Source organism: Rhea americana, unplaced genomic scaffold, assembly GCF_003343005.1.
Source record: "Rhea americana isolate MKP2758 unplaced genomic scaffold, rheAme1 scaffold_44, whole genome shotgun sequence".
In the NCBI taxonomy this organism is placed as follows: Eukaryota; Metazoa; Chordata; class Aves; order Rheiformes; family Rheidae; genus Rhea; species Rhea americana.
Window position 1 is genome coordinate 6,038,798 of NW_028186579.1, and position 20,922 is coordinate 6,059,719.

Here is a 20,922-nt window from a genome sequence, read left to right on the forward strand (position 1 = left end):
GCTCCCATTGAAGAGCCCATGTACTCTGGTATTTAGCTGTCTTTAGTGACCTCATGCTCATATGCAAAATGATCTGTGATCTGGGCACTACTTGCTAGCAGTAAAACAGAAGGGCTTACTGGAGAGGGACTATCAGTAGGTTTGTATTTAAAGTGTCTCCAAAGTCAAATCAATTCCTCACACCACCACCCTTTTTTTCTGAGCTGCTGAACAACCAGAGGCAATCACTGCACTTCTCTGTTTCCAGTTCCAGCCTTTTACTTCTTCTAGGCAGGAACTGTTTTTCTACACTGTATTTTTACAGCAGCTAGTTTTGTAGGGTCACACTCCATCAGTTCCTCCGCACCAATATTTTGGTGTTGGTGAGCCTCCTTTTTCAGGACATTCTGCGGGACACCTTCCCAGCTGGCCTCCTATCTATGAAACCTGTGTGTGAAATGCAGGCAAATGCATCCAAGTTAGACATAACATCTGATGCCAACTGCATCTGGCAAGTGCTCTGGCACTGCAGAGGACAGCCCCAGGATTTCTAGTTATTTATAATTCAGCATCAGATTGGACCCAGTTGCTCCCGGTTAGAGATCTTTTTGCAATAACAAACTAAGATTACATGAAGAGCTTAAAAAAGAATTTCACCCCTCCAGGGCTAAATTACTTCCACTTATATACAACTGTCATATCTTTAAAGGGCAAACTCGGAAAACTAGCACTGAAAAATATAACTCTACAACTGAGACTGCCTGCCTGCCCTCTCTAGGCAATCACATGTCTCATATCTGTAAGGTCCTTCCTAGCAAGGAACCAAAATTCAAGCTAAGTGGATGAAAGATTTACATACAAAGTAGGAAACAACAGCTTGGGAGGAGGTGTATTCGAATGCTAGAGCCAGTTACAAAGACAAACCTCAAACACCATACGACTACTTTTACATAGCATCTCACTCGTGTCTGGTAAAATCACTCTGTGCTCACTCAGACTTTGCAAACTACTAGTCACCAACTGAGAAAGGCATGGTGACGTACATGTTACGGTAGCATCCAGTACTGGCTAACAATTCACTTCCATATGTAGCTCCCGAATCCATTCCATATATTTTATAACAGATGTATTTTTACATTAAGTGGAGGAATAAAAACCCTATATACCAACTTACCTGTCTTGCAGGAGGTATCATGCTGATCAGCTCACCTTTAGTGAATTTAATCAGTAGTGGAGTCACAGAGGAACATAAAGAGGTCATATTTTCTCTACACTTTCTGTGAATATTCCCAGTCACATGATGAGAGAGCAGTCATGCTTCACATAGTGGCTGTATTCAGCCCTGATTATATACCTGGGTTAATAATTGAAGCACTTAACCCTAGGGGCAAATGGATTTCCCTGAAGAATACAGAAACTGTGAAGGGGGAGAGCTCAACATGAAATGTCAGGATGTGGAGCTACTTACAGCTCTTTGTTCAAAACATTTCCTATGCAAAATATCTTACTGTCTTCATAAGCCTCGGGGATCCAGGCTTTATTGTCCATTTTCCTCTTACTGTCTTTTCAGTGATGGCACAGAGAAAAGTGGGAGGGGAAAAAGGAGAGATGAAAGGAGAGATGAGAAAAAGAGTAAACATTTTTTACTTCTTCTAATCTGGTATTTACATAGAAAAGTTTGGATTTCAGTTTTTCATCCAAAGAAGAAAATTTTCCATATTTTTTCTAATTCYATCTATGTGAAATATCCTGGGTTTTTTTGTAGTTTCTTTTTTCTCCTTTTTCTATGAAGTGAGGACTCAGCACTGCATTGTGTTCACAGAGCAGCACACTGAGACTAGTGACTAACCAGTACCTTGACAAGAAACSTAGCCCATTCTTCAGCCACAATAATATCTTACATCTCCAGCAGCCATAAATGCTTGGGTGGCTCCCCCCAGGACAGGGCTCTGCATAGTCCCTCCCAGGAATGATATGTGAACAAACTTTCAGAGCAAATTCCTGAAAGGTCACCTTAATTGAGGGAAGAAAAATCACTGCCCGCACGTGTGTCTGCAGTTTGCTTCCCTCCTTCCATTAAATCTCCTGATGCTTGACGTGACTAACTTCATGGGCTATCAGATTCTGTGTAAATGCCTGAGATGATCTTTTGGAGTGCGTGCTCCTGCAATGCTCCTGTGACCGAATTCTGCCTTACTTCTACTGGCAAAGAGTCTTCAGAGGTCCTGATCTTGGCCCTGCCTGAAAACACTCAGATACAGCAGCGATGAGTTCAGTTTGCAAGGAGCTGTATGATCCCTTGGTCAAACACTCAACTGCGAATGGAAATAAAGAGCGGCAGCAGGCTGCTCAGTCCTCCTTCCCAAGGCCACAGACTACACAGACTACACTTTAATTGATGGCACAGGGAGCTAGGTTTTTGCAGTTGTGTGGATGGAAGATGATCTGCATTGCCTCTGCTCCATAGTAAGTACTGTAGTTGTGTGATGTAGGGTGTAGCTATGTCTGCTTTGCAAAGAGGGGCTGTGAGATAGAAAGAGTAAATGGTGTATCCAAGGGCCTTGGTAGTATGAGAGTCAGGAAAGTTTAGAAATTAGACATTCATGTCTCCCCGCTGCCCATGTTCATACCAGTTGCAACTGTACTTTCAATAAAACCCAAAGATTTAGAGAGARTGAATTGCTGTAGGTCTCCTAGGTTCATTCAGTCGAACACAATTCATTGTTAAACGTTTTTAAGCTAATCTACCATTTGCCAGTCTTGGCTTCATTTCTCATTCAAAGAACTGCTGAACAGAAAGGTCAGGTAGGTTAGAAAGGTGAAATATAACAATAAGCAAAGGCCATTTAGTTGGTTCTGATTTTTTTTTCTCAAAAATAGAACAGTCCGCAATCAGCGATGCAATCTCAGGTTGCCAGACAGTACAGGGCAGCTGCCTGCTCCAGCCTGCTCATTGTCATTGCTTCCTGTGAGGTTGTCTCCCTTTCAGAAAGAGCCTGTAACTCATTAGCAGATGGGCAGAAATTAKGTAGGAGTGGCTGAGGTTCTTGAGCAAAGCTATTCATTTTCCAGTATGACTGTGGCTATCCAAGAAGTCCTAGGCAGTGGTCTTACACAGACCAGGCACATACACAGACCATCTTCCACTGCATATGCAGTGAATCCTTTGCATGCAARACTGGCCACTTTGGAATTGTGTATCGCTGACTCATATGCAAGGCTCAGAGATGACAGTGAGTAATGCTGCCTCTCCCCAGACTTTCTCTCCTACTGGAAATGGCATCCATCCACAGTAAGGCTGAATGAAATTGTCCTAGTGATGACTTGGTACCAGCAGCTGAACTGTTTTTAAAATCCCAACTAAAATTACCAATATGAAATTGTAACCACCAAGACCTGGATCATCAGATGCATGGTTTTGTTCCAAACTCACTGGCATCCTTKAAAGTTTTTCCATTGATTTCAGTGAATTTGGAATTCAGAGTTTAATGGAGAAAGCTGCAACTAAAACAAGGCATAACGAGGTGAGGGCCTAACCTCATCCATTCAACCTTAGGAGCTTAAAGCTTCACTAACCACTATAGTCAACTGGGAGCACAGGCCCATCCAGAGAGCAGATAAAGTCCCCATCTCTTTCCATTAGGTATAGGTTGGTGTGGGACCTACAGTTTAGGTGTCTTAGTTAAGCGCCTTATGTTGGATGGTCTTTCTGTGTGATCTCGGGCGGTTCATTTTCTCTGTACCTCTTGGCAGCTCTAAGGCAAGGCCTTTTCTGTTTATACCTCCTGGCAGCTCTATGATTAGGACTGTTGTGTCTCACTTTATATAAAGAATTTTTAGGTCTTTAAAAAGAAGCTTTAAGGAAGTACAAAGAATTATTATATTTCAACAAAGGGAACCTGCTGTCAAAGAATCTGCACACACAGACTTCTGTCTTCACCAGTCCCTGTCTTCTCTCACAGTACAACCGTRTTACTTCATCTGACTGTCAGTTCTTGAGCATCCAAACCGTCATTCATTTGTATTTACTTCAGCACCAACTAGTGTTCAGTCTAGAAGCTAAGAGCTTTCTGCAGAATTGGTTTCAAGTAGATATGCAAAGAAAAGCAGCTGGGCAGTGGGCCTATTTCCCTTCTAGCAGCTTTTGTTATGATTTTAGATGTGAAATCCACTGATGGCGTGAGGTCTGAATTGATTTTCTGAACTGCCTTGTTCACTGACATAAAAACCTCCTCCCTTAAAATGAATCAGACCAAATCCTTATGATATTATCCCATGACCTAAAGAGTGGCTTTGCATTTGGCCACAAGAAGAGCGGCATTTTTTTAACTACATGGAGCTGGGAATGTTTGAGGCAGTGACTCTCTTTATTCAGAGTGATACACAGTCATGACTGGAGGAACTTCTCATTTCCCTGTCMATTACCAGATCAAGCAGCCTTGTCTAATCCCTCCTGCAGCCTTCAAAGTAGGGACACTTTTAYGTGTTTTAATTCTGTGCCAAAATCTACCTTTAAAGTTGTTACCACAGTCACTGCCAGATGTGAGGGGGCAAGTGCCTTCTCCCACTTTTTGTCCAAAAGAAAGAAGTGAGTGGAATCACTCAGGCATAGACTGAATCTCCCAGATGAGATCCTAAAGCACCATGCAGTCAGTAGTGAATTAAACCTCACAAACTCTTCCTGAGTTAATACTAAGTTGTTTTCACTGATGGAAAGCGAAGAGATAGACAGAGCAAGGGACAGAGAATGCAAAGAGGAGTTTGGTTTTGTTAGGAACAAAGAGAGTGAAGGAGGTGTGCCTTGTCCATCTAAGTGATTTACTAAGGGTGATGTTAGCATTAGCGGTCTTTCCACTGATCTCAGCTGAGCCTCAGGTGTTCTGATCTCCCGTCCATCTCTTTCCCCTCAGTCACTGCAGACTTCATAATCAGAGCTCCCTCAATAACATTCATGACTGATACATTGGTATATTCAGCACCTAACTTTTGCTGTCGCTTGTTGARCAACTTGTTCATTGATTCAGAGATTACAAACCTAGGAGACAGTTTCATCATAGCCCAAGCTCCTGCATTCCATAGGCGGCAGGTTCACACTGGATTGCTTTTTCTTAGAACTACAGAGTAACTGTCAGTGGAAAATCTCTCTCTCTCTCTCTCTCTTTTTTTTAAGTATTGCTAGTGAATGGAGAAATCTACCATCTTACATAAACTGGTTAATTACTCTCACTTCTAAAAAATCATGTTCTTTTCTAGTCGTGATTTGTCAAATTTCAGTTCCCTATCATGGTTTTATTTATTTTTATGCCAGTTTAAACAGCTCTGCATTATCAAATCTCTGGTTTTATGCAGGCTTTGAGAGACTGTGACAAGTCAACCCTTCACCTGATCTTTGTTCAAAACAGATTGCGCTCCTGGAGTCTTTCACTGTAGGGCATGCTTTATGATCCTTTAATCAGCCCAGCATCTCTTCTCTGTACTTTTTCCAATGTGTTATCATCCTTCACAAGGTTATTCACAAATAACCTTTTCATTAATCAGGCCATTCTTCAGATGGTTGAATAATATATGCTTAATGAATTTACAGTAACTTTCCTATTGGTTGGTTATTTTGTTTGTGAATTATTAAAGTGAGCAGCTGCGGAGGTCTGTCCTACAGCTTCACTGGCCATAAGAAATGTTTTCCTGTGTTATTAGTCCTTCTTCTGCACAAGCCAGTATGCCATCTGCCGCTGATCCCAGCTGAGCCACAATGAAATACAAACATGCCAACATACAAAAATGTTCCTGTGTCCCAGGATGAAAAGGGACATAAAAAGCAGCCACTCTTGTGTTAACTCAGCCCTTCTTTTTGTTTCCTAGAGATTGTCAGAATCATTTGGTATGCAAGAAATTCTGAGAGAGAATACTATATGTATATTGTATGAATATTATGTATCAGCCATTCAAACAAGTTGTAGTGCCTCATTGGGAAAATCCTGAAAAAAGAGTATGTTTATCCCCACAAGAAGCTTCTTAAGGGGCTGCTCCAGGTAATGCTTTTTACTGTATCTACTGCTTCCTAACCTATCACTCTCAGTGATTTGTCTTAATTACCAGGCTCTATGGTTATTGAGTGACTCAATGGGATATTTGTGAGCAAACAGAAGGTTGGTGTGACTTCTGGGCAAAGATGCAACAGCATTGAAGGTTCTTCGCTCATGAGAATGTCCTCAGTCATTCTCATCTGCAACTGAAAAGCTAGATGTCCACAAGAAATCTGTATCTATACATACCTATACAAATTTTAGCTCAGTTGAGTTTCTTAACTGCAAATTAACTTCACTCTCTTCCCCTTGGCAGCAATGTTTTGCTGTCATTTGCTGCAGTGAAACAGGCCATGGAAGTTCCCCTTTGGCTTTTCGTTAGAAAGCCACTTGTTCAATTTCATGTTCTAGGTTTCAGCTAAACTCTTCTTTCTTGCTAAAGCATATTTCCATTGAACACACAGCTTCGTGAAGAAATATCCCCTTCCTTGTCCTGCCACTTCTCCTGATCCTGCTTAAACCAGACAGGTAGTGGTGGTTCGTTTTGCTCTTGTTCCCTTCGAAGCCACTGAGGTAATACAGCCTGAACTCTCTACCCAGCTATATGACACTCAAAACTCTTCCTCTGCCCCTACAAGGGAGAATCAGAATAATGATGTCACTGAAAAGCGAATGGGAAAGTTCAGACTTGCATCCCTTGGTTTCACTCTGCAGTTTTGGGCCCTTGGAGATAGCTCTCACTGCCACCAGTATGGAAGAAAGGAGCTAATTTCTGCTACTTTCAGCTAGATTTCAGAAACTATAGCCACTTCCAGGCTCTGGATTGCTTGATCCAGAGTCAAAGGCAACCTCCTTTGTTCCCCAGACCTCTTAATTTTGGTTCAACAGACACAAGTGCTCCTCTCTGTGCTTTCCCTCTCCTTTTCAACCCCCCATCCTCACCCCCTACACTCCCCAGATTGTTGCCTGGGAGTCTACAACCTTATCATCTCTGCAGGAGAAGATGTGTGTGAATTTGTGCTTCCCAGGTCACCAAGACAGTGCTGGAGCAAAGGAAGTAGGCAGGCAGAGCCTAGGTGATTTGACCCTAAATGTTAAGACAATGGGCTTTCCTGCCATTGTTTCCTATCAGTTTGCCTCACTGCTGGAGCTCATGCACATTCTGTCCTAAAGGCTAAAAATGCCCCAGAGTGAAGGAAAGGGGCCATTTCAGACATCTGGGGCCAAAGAAGAAGCAATTTGTTAACCACGTGTAGCCACAAATGAAGCTTTGAGCGAGGGGACTACAAATAACAAACTATTTCCAGATGTTCAAAGTCAATTCAAACATGCCACCTGCTGGCCCTCATCTTGGAGACTTGATAGCAATGGGACAGATGGCACTGAAGAATCAGCAGAAGAGTTTCCACACTCCCCAAAGACTTCTTATAAAATATGGTCCTCTTCTCACTCTTTTGGTCTCTGGACTTTACTCTCAACCCTACTCTGCAGAAGGCTTTCATGTAGCCAAAACTAAAGAGAGCAAGGCAGAGGGCATGCAGGATTTCTCCAGAAACATTTTGCAGAAGCAAAACATGTCAGAGTAGCAAAAGCACAGACTTCTGAACATGAAAGTCTGGATTCTGTCTGCCAGCACAGAATGCTGGCTTATGTGATACAAGTAGGGTGCATTTTTAAATGTGTCCCCTACTCTGGGATTCTCCAGCTTCAGAAATAGTGTCCTGCGGTTAAGAGGTGCTGAGAACTCTTCACAGTCATTAGCCATTCGAATGGTTAGTGCTCAGTGCTTCAGAAGCTCTTCAGGTCTCAGGTTCTGGGCCTCTGAGGTAGCAGTGCAAGGGATGAAGACAGAGAGGAAGGTGGGTCATTTGCCGTGGCTGTCTTGGATTTTTCCTGAAGGTGACTCATTTATGCATCCCAAGGTAGTGCAAGTCACCACTAGTGAGCCTGAAGCCCTTGGGAACCTAGTGTGCTCTGGATCTCATTGATTTGAAGAAGACAGTTGAAGGGYATATCTGAAATACTGCTGTGAACCTTGCTGTGCCTCAGAGCCTTTTCAGCCTGATAATTTGAAATACTACCTCTGCAGTTTGTAGACAAACAAAATCAAAAGAAAAGTGAAATTAGCTTAACACCAAAGCCAGAAGATGTTCTTTTATACCTAATGCCACCAAGGATAAAACATTGCCATTACAAAAATAGCTGCTATTTGTTTGACTCTCTTCCAACATTTGGGGTACTTTACTTTGGTCATTTATGTTCTGGTTCTCCCCTAAAGCTCTGCCATAGGGTTTTGGGCAGGAGTTCAAGTACCTGGCAGCTGGAGCCATGCCTCTACTAAACCACCTGAAGACTGACATTCCAGGCCTCCCCTCATGGAGAAGAGCCTTGGTTCCCTAACTGAGCTTCAACATCCTGAGTACAAAGCCTGTCAGATTTCATTGTTAACGAGTGAGGAAATAAATTTGCTCTAATTATTCWATGAAGACCTTAGATGGAATTTTCCAGGGAAGGAGCTTTGTCTACAGGTTACAAAAGCAGCCTGGGAGCAAGTACTCCCAGATTATATTTCTGGTTCTGCACCTAATTCACTGAGTAACCCCGAATAAACCTTAGATCTTGGTTTCCTGCAGCCCACCTAAAAAGGGGGCAATGATATTGAACTGCCTGACATAAATGTTTTGAGGCTTAATTACACTGAATAAATCCGAGTTCTTAGGTGGAAGATGCTGTAGTAATAATCAAAGAAATATTTTTAACAGCCTTTGGTATTTGGCATTTTCATTCTTTTTTTATGTGTAAATGACACAGGCTGTCAATGAGAGTGAATACAGCTTTCAATCTACTAACTGGTGACTGGACATTAAGGAAAATTTGTCCGTAATTGGGTTATAAACTCACTGAACTTCCATTCCTTCTCAAGCTGTGAAGAACAGGCAGACAGACTTTGGCTCAACTCTTTGTTAGTCTAAAATGAGTGATTAATTGTTTTATGTGAACAAATCTTTGTATACAAATTGCAAACTATTCACCATGACATTTTCAGTAGTTYCTACATGGGCAGAGTGATTGGTGAATCACAGAATCACAGCACGGTTGAGGTTGGAAGGGAGCTTTAGAGATTATCCAGTTCAACCCCACTGTTCAAGCAGAGTCACCTAGAAGAGGTTGCCCAGGACCCTGTCTAGGCAGCTTTTGAATCTCTCCAARGATAGAGATTCCACAACCTCTCTGGGCTACCTGTTCCATTGCTCAGTCGCCCTCACAGTAAAAAAGTTCTTCCTTAGATTCAGACGGAATTTCCTATGTTTCAGTTTGTGCCCATTGCCCCTGGCCTCTCACCACTGAAAAGAGTCTGTCCCTCTGTCCCTCTTTACACCCTTTGCTCATATCAACTCACATGGTATTGTGTCTGCTCCTTAAGTAGACAATTTTCTAGCAACCARAGATCTTTCAAGATCATATGATCTCAGATCATTCAGATTGGAAAGGACATCAGGGGAAGGAATCTCARGAGTCTTTAGTCCATTCTCCTGTCSAAAGCAGGAGGAGTTCAGCTGTAAGACCAGACCAGGTTACTCAGGGCTTTATCCAGTTGGGTCTTGAAAACTTCCAAGGATGGAAACTGCACAACCACCTCAGGCAGCTTGCTTCCCTGACTGTCGTCATGGGGAAAAAGATTTTGCTTATATCCTGAGCCTGTATCTCTCTCATTTCACTTTATGTCCATTGTCTCTCTTCCTCCTGCAGCACTGTGAAGAGCCTGGCTCTGTCTTCTCAATAACCTCCTCRTAGATACTGGGAGGCTGCTATTAGCCCCCCCACCAAAGCCACGTCTTCTCCAGGCTGAACAAGCCCTGCTCCCTCAGCCTCTCATTGCAGAGCAAGTTCTCCAGCACACAGCCATCTTGCTGGCATCTGCTAAACTCATTCCAGATTGTCAATGTCTTTCAACTGGAGGGCCCAAAACTGAATGCGGTATTCTAAATGTGGTCTAATAAATGCCTATGAAAGAGGGTAATCACATATCTCAGCCTCCTGGCTATGCTACTAGCTCATGCCTAGCTTGCTCTCTGCCAACACCTGCAGGTCCTTTCCTGGAGAGCTGCTTTCTCCTCCATTAGACCCCGAGCTGTATCATTGCATCTTCCTTCCCAAGCGCAGGACTTTGCACTTGTCCTTGCTGAATTTCATAAGGTTCCTGTCAACCCATTCCTCTTCCCATATAGGCCCTTTGAATGGTAGTCCTCCACTCAAGCAAATCAACTGCCCCTCCCGATTTCATGTCACCTACAAAACTGATGAGCAAACATTCAATTGCCTCTTCCAGACCATTCATAAAGATGTTAAAACAGGACAGGTCGCAAAATAGATCCCTGCAGTACTCCTCTTCTTAGCAGCCTCCAGGTACAATATAACACACCAACCATTGCTCTCTAAGCCTGACCATCTAAAGCAGTTTTTCATCCATCCAGTAGTCCACCCATCCAAACCATAATGTCCTACCTTAGATATAAGAATATTGTGGGAGACTGTGTCAAAAGCCTTGCTAAAGTCATGGTAAAATGACTACCAAGAAATTGCAGCATGAATATTTGTGTTAATGGTTACATATATTGTATTTACATGTTTGTGTTTGTGTATATGCACACACTTTTTGTATAGAGACTTGTGAACCATTGCGGGCTTACAGTCTAAGACCCAGTCAGCCTGATAGTGATGTGAATTTGTATCTTGAACATCTACTCAGTTGTACAGTGTCTTGAACATCTACTCAGTTTTCTTCCACTTTATAGTTTCCATTTTACCTTTGACCAAGATTTTTTAAAGCAACTGTCTTTGTCCTTACATCCAACTCCAGCTCATGAGTCAAACAAGACCTTTGGATTTGACTGATGGAGCTACTTCTATCTATAAGTCATTCTCTGAAGATTTTCCCGCTTCTAACTTCAAAAGGAATTCTAATCTTTTTAACCTCTGCTTTTCCCAGTAAATATCAAACATATGGTCCACAGAAGATATGGGCCACCCACAAATCAGGGAAGCTCATGGACTTAGCTGAGAGAATGGATCTGAGTGAGCTACTCCAGGAAAACAGCATTGGCTCCATGCCTGGCCTGAGTAGGCTTGTCAGCATAAGCAGTATGGATCCCTGGTATCATCCACTCTGTGTATATCTAGGCTTAAAACAAAACTAAACAAGAACTCCAGCTTCATTAATCACATACTTGCTACTAGTGCTGTGCTCTATCCTGTGTCTGTTGTCCCATTTCCTATTGTTTGGAGAAGTTGATCAGAGAGAGGTGTTCCCCAGCAATTAAGAGGTGGGAAGGTGGAGAAAGAAGTTGAGTGTGCTCCTGTCATGGCTCCTTCTTCTGGCTGGCAATGTTACTGTTCTGATGCAGTCAATGATATACTTTGAGAGCTGCTGGGTGCAGAACAGGGCCAGGCATGAAAGAAGTACTTGCCTAGGAGTCAAGGAGCACGACAGTGATGAAACAAAGCAAGTGAAAATTACCATACACCAACAATGCAGAGGTTGCTACTAGCATCTGAGATAGCCAGTGCAGCTTGGGTGAGCTGATGGCTGTGTGTTCTTTCTAGCTGATCTTCCACTCAAAATGCACCAAGCACCTTCATAAACATGTGGCTCCCCTCGCCTCACTCCCCCACAACAGCATTCTTGCAGCTGTTGTGGTAATTGTTTCCATTTGCGGAGAGTTGCAGTAACAAGCCAAAGGGCATCCCTTGAGTTGTGTCACAGCTCTGTGTTCTAACTCCTGGACCTCTGAATTTTCTATGCAATTAGAAACAAAGCAATTCTTCCTTTACCACTTCCATGACACAGCACTCATGACAATCAGGCAATTACCTGAGTGGCTTAATGAGCCCTCCAAGCCTGGGGAGAATGGTTGAACTTCCTGGTGGATTTTTCATCTTGTTTTCTGGCAGACAGAAAAGACAGTCTCTCATAATGGTCTTAGTAAATACAACAACAGCAGCCCATTTTGGGTAGGAGGGAAGGGAATGTCATTGTACGGCGTTCCTACCCATGCCAAGATGTATCTGCATTAAGCATTCACTGTCTTGAACCGGCTGACCTGTAGTATGTTCTTTCCCTTCCAGGATGGCATCTGTACCACTAGGTTTCAATGTCAAAAATGCTATTTTACAAACAGCTGATGATGTTTCTCTGATTCAGGGAAGAGTCCTGATCTTTGTGCTGGAGACTGTGAATGGTGTCCTTGCTCCTGCTGTGACATGAGTGTGGTGTGCCTGTTGGACATAGTGCAGTGGTGGTCAGGAAATCCTGGGAAGCCACGGGTGTTTAGATATGCTGTAGATATTAGAAGGTTTTGCCTGAAATATATGGCCAACAGGAGGGAGTCAGAACCTCCTTTGCCTTCACTATCTGAAGAATGTCTGCTCCCCATAGCCCAGCCTGCATTGCTGTGGAGACACGGTTTGCCATGATGGCCATTAAATTCTGATCATTTCAATGAAAATAATTTGATGCAATCAGCAGACATGGGACTTGCAGTTATACACACATCCGCACAAATAAACACGCTCCTGATACCATCTTCTTTGTGCCATGATTTCTGCGAGCAGCCAGGCAAGTTTACTTGTAAAACACAGCAGCACGTCAGCCAGAAGGGATTGAGACAAACATGGCTTTCCCCAGCTCAGATTAACAAGACCTCCTCCTGCTGCTTGTAACAATGTGTTGTTACCACAACATGACATCAAGTTGAATAAGAAAGCTAAGTTACATCYACCTAAACTGTAAAACTTTCACCTTCACCACAGACTTTTCTTGTCAAGTTCAAATTATTTGCCTCTGAGTGCTGGAAGAAAATGTTTCTGTTTGCCTTGTATTTATTTGCTGCCCATCAGAAGGTAGTTCAGGGAGGCAAACATCAGGAGATCCAAGAAAATGACGTTGGCCTGCACTAAAATTGAGGCCAGTGGTATTTATTTTGTATGATTCCATTATAGCTCCACTTCCTGGGCTGATCTATCTGGACTATATGCTCTAATTCCAGTTTTTAGTGGACAGAGAGACAAATCACAAAGCCATAGACAGCATTGCCCAGCCTCAGTGGAGAGGCTGGCTGGGTCATGTCTGCGCATCTCAGCTCATAGGTGAGGGACACTGGGAGGTGTAGGTAGGCAGAACAGGTATTTGATGCTTGCTCTAATATTGTTCTTGCAGGACTCTGCTACATATTTGCAAGTGAAACAGTGGATGGGTATTGTAGAAAACTTCAGTCTTTTGATCTGTCAAGCTTGAAAGTTTCTCCAACTTTCAGTTTTGTCTAGAGTTTTACTCTTAAGACTCCCGCCTTCTTCAAACAGAGTCTCAACTCTGGCTGGGTCCCAGAGATAGATACCAAATGGCGCTTTTTTCCCTTTCTTTTGCTCTTTCTTCCTTCTCGTGAAGCTGGCAGACTCTCCAAACACACATCCAACCAACGCACAGTGCATTCGAAAACAGGCCATCTGGCTGAGCACTCCTTGAGAATGAGAAGACAAGAAAAACAACCCTCTTGGAGCTGGCAACCGAAAGGCAGGCAGCCCGTACGTGGACTTGATCTTGTGGTGCAATCCAAGAGCCATCCAATCCAAGGGCATTGCAAAAAAGCTCTTTCCTAATGAGCAGAATATGGCTGTCTCCAGAAGCGACTCCAAGTCAACAATTTGAGTGGGATGCTGTAACTCTCCTCACTGCACATGTGCTCATTAATTAAAGCCACTTTGGAAGATGCCCCTGACACCCCCGCTGGGGCTGCCAGCCTAGCCTCCCCGAAATTCTGCTTGCTGCTTTGCAGCCCCCTGCTGGGCAGAGAACAGCAGATCCCCAAGGGAAGGACAGGGCCGTCCGGCATCCAGTTCTTAGCTGCAAAATGGACCCACTGCTTTGTCGATGAACAGCTGCACAGGAAGAATAGCAGTTGGGGGAGGTTGCGCTCCATTTGCTTTGGTGTCTTCTCCCCCCCCTCCCCCCGAGTTTGGTAACGGTCAGAGTGCTCCAGGCAGTTTGGTAAGTGACAGGAACAGAAGTGAGCTGAGCAACCCCATATTTCGATTCTTAGCTATTTCTCTGGTGCTTATAGGCTAGGTCACAAAATCAGGAAGGCTGTGGCTGAGGTGACTGTAGAACTGTTAGTAGCCAAATCCCTCAGTAATAGAGCTAGGGGGCACTCAATGAAACTCACAGGAGATTGGTTTAAAACAAATTAAAGAAAGTACCTCTTACACATGCGTAGTGAACTTCTGGAAGTTGTTGGCCCAGCAGATTGCAGAGGCAGAAAGTAGGCTCCCACAGGCTCAAAATGGGATTAGACAATCTCAGGCAACAGCTCTGTGAATGGATACTAAAGGGAACTGGCAGGGATGTACAGTCTAATACCCCCAATCTAACAACAGTGAATGCTGAGAAAATACAAGGCGAACAGATGAGGGAAGTGCCAAGCTTGTGCGTGCTCTTTGAATAGTCTCTCCTCTTGCCCCGACTGGGTGCAGAGCACTGTTATGGGGGGATCATTGCTCTAGCCCAGAAGTTCTTGTTGTGGAACTCAGCCCCTGTGCCAGTGTGATCTGAAGGCAATATAAATAGATTGTTGCCCCCTTGAGTTATCAGAAGGAAGCTAGGATCTGATTTTCTTCAAGAAGTTTAATTTGTGGAATATTTCCCTGAATGTTAGCATTCATATGCCCTGGCTTAATCTGTTTAGTCTCCCAGTCACTATATTTCACATAGTGACTGGGTGATTCATTTGACCCCTTTTCTTCTTGCTTGGGATCTCCTTGTTTCTCTACCTGCTCTTTTAGTATTGACGGGACAGGCAGACAGTAATGACAACTCAGCCTTTGGGAGACCATAAACCTATGTCTCAGTATATGCAGATTTCCAAAGGCTGGTTACAGCTCTGTATCTCTAAATAGCTATTTCTTAGGTTGCTGATATGGCTACTTTCATGAAGTTGTGTTTTCAGGGTCAGGGACTAAAACTCTTGATCTTTTGACTTTATTAACTCAAGAGTACAGTTCTGTAGACAAAAAATGCTTTGCTGCTTCAAATATTATTACAAAGGATACACAGCACCAATGCAGGTTTGTAGGAGGCCTGTGTTTCTTGCCATTAAGGTACCAGAGACATTCAGTGACTGTTCCTTTTATCAACATACAATTTACTTGTCCCCTACTAACAAATGTGAGGCCAGAATTGAGATCTTGTATCATTATCTTTTTAAATTCACTGCTTTACAAGCTTTAATGCAAGGTAGATGTCCCTAGGCTGAAAAAAAATTAAAAATAGGGATTTGGTTGAGTCAAATATGCCCCTGCTTTTGCTGTGACTTAATTCAAACATATGTGGCTAGTTCAGAAGACCCAAGAAGTGACATGGGATAGAGACCAGTTCTAAACTAGAACAAATGCCAGCAGTGCAATTTCTAAATCAGAGTGGAGTGAATGTAAAGAGTAACTGAAAAGCTCCAGTGCTGAAAAAGTTGGGAGGGGGATGACACAAAAAATTAGAAGGGCCTTACGGGTTATTGAATCTACTCCTCTGCTCCAACTCATCAAGATCTGTCTTAAAATAGTTACATTTTTTATTCTCATTGACCTTATTAGGAGGCTATTCTGAACTTCACTCTGCTGTTGTTTTGAAAACTTCTGCTAGTTTGCAGCCTAAGTTTATTTATGACTAGTCTATACCCATTTTAAAACTTTTCCATTTTTAAACTCTAACCTGCTATTAGCTACATTTAGTAAAAGTTTTAGGACATAATTCCTCCCCTACGAGTGTGTATGTTCTGTTATGCTAACAGTGTCCCCTCCTACCTTTTTTTTTTAAYTTACAGGAAAGCAGAATAATATGCAAAGACAAGATGAAACAATTGTTTCAGGTCTGCATTACAATTCAGACAGAATCAGCTGAAGACATCAGAACAAAATGCTTGCAAGTGCTTCTGTGCTATCAGTTACTCAAGAGGTAGTTACAAGTAATACACATTTCAGTACATATTGTTTCCCTTATAGCCTTTGATGTGATCTTATGAAATGTAGATTTCTTTTAGGAATGTGTTCAGAGCTTGAAGGCAAGCCAGCTGGAGCTTTGGGAGCCTGGTGCCTCCTGAGACCAGATTCCAAACTTGCTCGATCTATTTGCGTGAGTGTGACTGTTGACAAATACAGAACATCAAGATCTGTCTCAAAGTCATGGTACGTGAATGCCATTTGTGCTCTATAATCCAATAAAAGATTTATGTTTCTCAAGTAGGTTTTCTTCAGGCCAGTTCCAAGATTAGATATAGTGAATTTCATAGGAAGTGTCTTCTTCTTTCAAAAAGTGACCCCCTCTCATAAGCCCCAAAGCCTTAAAAGCAAATGAAATTTGATTGTTGGCAGTTTGGGGATTACATCCCTCCCTTTCCCCCAGCATTTTCCAATGGAAAATATTCAGGGTTTGAGTTTTCAGCCCTTTGCTGAAATGTCAACATTTTCCAAAGGGTGAAGGAGGAGAAAAGAAAAACATGTTCTGACCAGCTCCAGTGAGAGCCAAATGGCTCAATCCTGGATTTGGTCAGGGAAGTATGCTGGAGGGGAGAAAATGGGAGTGTCTTGGTTCCAAGCACAGCCTGGCTGGGCAGAGGACTGCGTATCGCAATCCATTTGTGTGAGTCATTCCTGTCGACATTTCCGCCAGGAGAGTGCGTGTAGTGGCTTTTAAGCACTTCAGGTCAATATGATACTTGCAAACACTGCCTTGCTGCTTGCTCCAGCCACTTTGGCTCTCTGCACGCATGTGGGATGCACACAGGTACACTCTGTTCAAGTTCAAATCTTCCAGTATTTCCATGATGTCTCCAACTCACAGACAACAGTAACACCTGGCACCTATCCAGACCTGAGAACTCAGCTCTCCTCATTCATAAAAGAAAAAGAGGGAAGAGTGCACGTGCCTGTAAGCATACGTGACTGTCTGGATCCTTGGCCATGGTGACGCTGTCCTGTGCTCTGGTATGATTGGAATTTAGTCCTTGAAAGCCACAGCCAGCTATGGAAGGGCCGGCCCTATGTAGTGAGGAATGCTGGGGTAGAGCCGACATAAAGGCTTTTAACTTACGCATGTGCATACATGCACCACTTGCTTCTGGTGGAAAAAGAGTGGCTTCGTTTACCCTACTCACTGCCGATCCCCAGCTGCCACTTCAGCCTCTGGGAAACTATCCCAGCACTTGGGTAGCTTCAAACCTGATGAATACAAGGGCCATCKTTGCTTCTGCCTCACCCAAGCTGTATCCCACAGCTGCAATGTGGAATCTGGTAGTTGAATGTATACCCAGAACAGGTCTTTGTCCCCCTCTAGCGACTTGACTGTTAAAGAAGTTTGCTCAGAGCTACTCCCTCCAAACAAGATGGCCATTATCTTAGGTCAGAGTGTTGAATGGTTTCCTGTAGGCCAACTTGACATCAAGGCACTACTGGCAGGCCATATATTTATATGTACTCAGATTTTATCCATTATCAGTGTAAACAATAATTACAAGCTTGACTTTCTGCTCTAGTAGGCCATGTGTGCCTGCTTTGCTCCAATGAAGGAAGGCAATCACAGACTTCAGGTGACATCCTGGTTTTAGTTCTGTATGGGACCTACTCAGGTCCAACATAACCAGAGCAAAAGCACATGCACTGGGGTTCTTGTAACCAAGCACTTGCTGAGTCATAGCCCAGTCACCCATACACTTAGCAAGTCGCGTCAGCCATCTGTCACCGACACATCCTCCTCACCGCTCTGTGACTCCACTGGGAAAACAACAGGAGGCAGATTACATTYGTTCAGTTGAAAAGCCAGGCTCTCATGCATCTTGGCTCTAAATAACCCCTGTCTTGCCTTCTAACCAATGGCAAAGCCTTTGGCTCCTGTTAGTTTGGCCCTTTCTCAGCTAAGAAAGTGACATTCAGGTTCAAATGCTGGATGCACTGGATAACTAACGACTGACCCCAAACAAAGCAAGACTCAGGCAAGAYGTGGACTTTATTGTGCAAAATGTCACTACTATAAGGTAAAGTCACAACCTGCTCATCTACATTGGCTTCCACACTGGTGTTCTCCTCAAAACAGAGTGCTTAGAAAATAGCACTGAAATACACAATGCCCTATTTTCTAAGGCCTTTTCCCATCTCCTGGGTCAGCTAAGGGGTCCAGGAGCAGGGATCCTGTTGTGTCTCCTGTCCTAATTACCCTTTCATATTTTGTCTGAGTTCAGCTGTGTCCTAGGAGTGTARTCCTGCTAGTGCACTTGTAGGGGCACAGCCCCAAAAGAAGGGATAGTTTCCTGACATGTTCCTGCATTACTGACCATATGAAGTACTGCCCGGGTAGGTGAACCAACTGGGGGTTGTGTAGGCAGCTTAGGGGGCTTGTGTAGCATTACTTCACACAGGATTTCCCAAACTTAGACCCCCTCAACTGCTTACCACAGCCTTTGTGGTCTGGGCTCCTCCTTCCTCATGTGTTTGAAAGTCTGTTTTTCCCATTAGCTCCCCTCAGGGACAAATCACCCCCACCAGCAATCTTACCATCACACTTTATTCTAAGGCGATGAAAGAGTGTGGAATGGATGTAGTCTTTTTTGTTCTGAAGAAAAAAAAAAGTGAACTCAATGCCAGGCACAGATCCCAGGCTGTATAGTTCAAATCACACTCAGGGCACATAATTCCCATTTGTGTTTGTGTGCACGCAGGGCAAGGGTGGGGGCTGGAGGGGGGGTGAATATAAGAATGTAATTGTCATAATTTAATCCAAAACTACTTCTTGGAAGAAAAAAATAGGCTGACACAAAACAGTATGTTCAGTTATAAACACCACATGAAAGAGCCGTATTATGTTCTACTTGGTTACTGACATCTAACTTTAACGTCCTCAGCTGCCCACTAYTGGGCAAAGGCCTTTCCAGTGCTCCCCCTCCGACGCAAACAAAAGCCCCCAGCCACACGACAGCACAGATAGCAGTTTCTGAGGCCAGAGTGAAATTCCACATAGAAAGTTCATTATGGGCAGCGGATACAGCCTGGTAGCTGGAGGGGCATGAAGCAGATAGATAGCCATCTGGGATTCACCGCGCTCCCAGCTGCACTGGGGAGAACTCACGCACATCTTTCACAAAGCAATAAAAAGCTGGTGTATGCCATGTGAGCTGCAATTACTATTTTTTTCCCCCAGATTTCCCCTCACAGGCCAGCTGATTCACAGAAGGACAGTCCTTGCTGGCACCATAGCTGCTTGTTTCTGGTTGACAACGGTRCTCACTAAGTTGGAAGCAATAGTAGCTGAACAGTGGTGGTATTAGGGCACTTTGGGCCCTTCCCTTCTCCTCCCAGTGTTTTAGGTGGAATGAGTAATAACTCATTCCTGYGTAAAGGAAGTACAGTCATCTAAGCTTAGATCTCAGAGGGACATATATTTAACTATGGATGACGGGGTTAGGCCCAAACAGCACCCGGGAACACCAGAGACCAGATAACTGACTCAGTATTTCTTTTCTCCCCTGTGGGATTCACCTGGCAGAATCCCTCTTCCTGGCAGTGGCACCAGGAAACGATGAGGAAATGTCCTCAAGAAAGCCCCCATACTGAGACGGTTTGGAGTCCTGTCCTAATGAGAGGTTCTGCAAATCATCTGCTGGAGTTGTTGCAATGGGATATCACAGAATAACTGCCTTCTGCTCAAAGAATATGTTTTTTAGCTTCACACTAACCTTTATTTTTCATGGGGCTGGGTGACATTATTAGCACCAGTGCTTACTGCTGAAGTGAAGCATCTTTGTTGTAGCGTGGGTGGGAGATGGGTTACAGTCAATATGGAGCAGATCTAGAGAATGGCTTCTGTTATTTACTTTTTTTCTTTTCTTGTAGGACGTGTGACACTGTTTAAAAAGATCTGCTCAGTAGAATCCAATTAAAATCGAATTGTCACCCAGGCACCCTTGGGAGATTTTGCTTGCTTCAGCTGTGTGGAGCACACTGCTATTTCATCAGTCCAGCATGAGCCTGCTCCAAAGGGATGGTCAAACACAAGGCACCAGGATTAGGGAAAAACAATGCAACGGAAACACTTGTTTTGCTGAGGTGCCCAAACCAAGGCATTCATGGGAACGGTGCAGATGCACCATCTCTCTCTCATTTCCCCTTGGTGCCCCTCGGAGCAGAGGGAGAGCAGTGATGAGGGCCCTCTGCAGCGAGCTGGGACGCGGCCTCTTGACCCCTGGCACCGCAGGGGACGAGCGCGGCGACAGCAACGCTGCGCCCGGGGGGTGCCCCGCGCTGCCCCGCGAGCGGCGACAGGCTGCAGCCGTTAAACCGTCACTACCGGCCGCGCTGGCAAAACGAGCCGCGGCGCCGCCCGAAAGGTGGAATTGAACCACTCTGTCGCTAGACAGCTACAGGTTTGAAGCCTGCACCCCAGACCACTGAGGGTCATCCGGGCAACTCGTAGCGCCACCCCCTGCGCTATATAAACCCCCCGAGCTGCCGAACCTCACAGTTATGGCGAGCGGGGATGCTGGCGCCGTGCGSTTCCTTCCTGCTTTTGAGGGCACACGGACGCCCTCGCCCCGGCCGGCGGGCAGGCTGCGCCCACGGCGGGGCGGCAGCGCCATGTCTCGCTGCCCGCCGCCGCGCCCGCCGCCTGCCCAGAAGCGCCCGGGCGCCGTATGCAAATCTGAGGGCGGCGATTGGCCGCCGCGCCTGCCCGCGGGAGCCGAAGCGGAAGGTGCCGGCGGCGGCGCCCCCGGCGCGGGGTGGCGGGTGACTCACGGCCCTTCCCAGCAGGAGCGGCGCCGTGCCAGCAGGGCCCTTCCCGCGCCTCCGGGGCCCCTTACGACATCGGCCGCGGCGGCTTGTGCAACGG

General features: G+C 44.6%; 1 non-coding gene across 1 annotated transcript; it reads right to left on the bottom strand.

Annotated features, from left to right (window-relative positions):
- Nucleotides 1-20,412: 20,412 nt before the first annotated feature.
- Nucleotides 20,413-20,499, bottom strand: TRNASTOP-UCA (transfer RNA opal suppressor (anticodon UCA)). The gene has a single exon. It is a non-coding gene; the product is annotated as a tRNA-Sec (tRNA).
- Nucleotides 20,500-20,922: the final 423 nt, after the last annotated feature.